This window comes from Tupaia chinensis, unplaced genomic scaffold (genome assembly GCF_000334495.1).
Source record: "Tupaia chinensis unplaced genomic scaffold, TupChi_1.0 Scaffold145163_1, whole genome shotgun sequence".
NCBI lineage: Eukaryota > Metazoa > Chordata > Mammalia > Scandentia > Tupaiidae > Tupaia > Tupaia belangeri.
In genome coordinates this window covers 190498-192820 of record NW_006205023.1, presented here as the reverse complement: position 1 = coordinate 192820, position 2323 = coordinate 190498, and positions in this window count along the sequence as shown.

Sequence of the window (2323 nt, the reverse complement as noted above, 5' to 3'; positions counted from 1 at the left end):
AAAGTACTCTGTGGGGCTGAGAAAAATGTATATTTTGTGTACTTTGGGGTGGAAAGTTCTTTAGATGTCTATCAATCCATCTGTTTTATGTATCAATTAGTTCCTGAGTCTCTATGCTTATTTTTTGTCTTGTTAACCTGTCTAAAGAAGAAAATAGGGTGTTGAGATCTCCAAAAATTGTAATGTTACAGTCTATCTCTCCTTTTAGATCTAGCAGTCTTTTCTTTACATATTTGAGTGCTCCTGAGTTCGCTGAATATATATTCTTGGTGAATTAGCCATTTTACTGCATAATATCATTATTTTTCTTTTCTTATGGTTTTTGTCTTAAAGCCTATTTCGTCCAAAATCAGTCTAGTGACTCCCATTCTTTTTTGGAATACCTTTTTCCAGCCTTTCACTTTTAGTCTATGTATGTCTTTATCCATGAGATAGGTTTCTTGTATGCAGCAGATGGAGAGTTTCTTATTTTTATTCCATTCAGCCAGTCTGTGTCTCTTGATTGGAGAATTTAATCCATTGACATTCAGTGGTATTGTTGATATTTCCAGACTTGTCCCTATGTTGAGTTAGCCCTATTCTTCATTGTCTTTTGCTCTCTTATTGCTGCCTATCTCTCCTTAGTTTTCTTGGTATAGTATTCCTTTCAGAATTTCTTGATGCGGGACCAGCAGTTAGCGTAATGGCTATGTCGTTGGACTCCCACGTAGGTGACCACGGTTCGAGTCCCAGACCCGGTGGCTTAAACTCACACCGAGCACATGTGTGTGCGTGCCCAAGATCCCGAGAGGAGAATGGAAAAAAAAATCAAACAGAATTTTTTTTTGAGAGAGATTTTTGCTATAGGGCATGTGCGCTTGCCAGACAGACAGAGACAGAGACAGAAAGCGAGAAATCACCCCCCGGGGGGGGATGGCCACGCTGCAATCCCTTCTCCATTCTCCTCTCGGGATCTTGGGCACGCACGCACACGCACCCGGTGTGAGTTTTAAGCCACTGGGTCCGGGACACAAACCACGGTCGACTACATGGGAGTCCAGCAACATAGCCATTACACTAACTGCTGGTCCCCAAGAATTTCTTGATGAGCTGGTCTGGAGTTGATAAATTCTATCAGGTTTTGTTTATCTGAAAATGTTTTTATTTTCTTTTCCCATATGTAGGATAATCTTGGTTGAATTAGTTTCTCATTTAACACTTTGAATATATTTCCCCATTTTTTCCTTGCTTGCATTGTTTTCGATGAGAGGTCCAGTGTTAGTCTGATGGGATAGCCTTTGTAAATGATTTGACATTTATCTCTTGTCAATCTTAGTGTCTCCTTTATGTCTGTTGTTTTGGTCAATCTAACTATAATGTGGCATGAAGAGGACCTTCTTGGATTAATTCTATTTGGGGTTCTTTGTATTTATTGGGTCTGGATGTTTAAGTGCCTCTCTAGATTTGGAAAGTTTTCTTCCAGGATTTCATGGAATATATTATAAATACCCTTATTAGTTTCTTCACCTTCTGGGATACCAATTATTCATATATTTGGGTATTTCATGGTAACTAGTATTTCTCATGTATTATGCTTGGTTTACTTGGCTGTTTTCTCATTTTCTCTATTTTTTAATAAGTTTTTCTGCTTATTGGTTTTGTCTCCTACTTCTGAAATTTGATCTTCTGCATGATTTAGCCTGCTTTTGCTACTCTCAAGGAGATTTTAACTTCCTGTATTATAGCCTTCATGTCTAACTGTTCTGTTTGGTTCCTTTTTATGGTATCCAATTTTTCTTTTATATCTTGGAAAGACTTCCTCATCTCTTGGAGCTCAACATCTCTTTCCTCTTACATCTCATAATTTTTTTTACCATATTCAAAATTATTTTTCTGGCATATTGGTTATATGCTCTAAATTTTTCCTACTTGGAGACAAGGTACATTATTCCCTTGGTGGAGAAGTACCACTTAATTCTCTCATCCTTGAAGCTCTTCTATTTTTAGTAATTTGTTAATGTATTCACTTCTGGTCAATTTGTTGGAGAGAGATTCTGTGACTGTGAACTCATGTGTTTCCTCCACTGTGAAGTAATTTGGTGCTATTTTCTCCCTTCTACTAAGTTCCCAAATGTGAGAATCATAGGAGGAGTTTTACATTCAGAATTGTAAAGGGAAATTTAACTATTTTTTCAATCACTACAGTGAAGTGCAAACAATTCTCTAAAACTCCCAATGCTCAGATGGTGAGTTACTAAACATCTTATCATCTCTAGGCAGAGGGTAAGCACTGAGAAGTAAAAGAGAAAAGAAAAGTAAAAAAAAAGTAGGAAATAGAAATAGG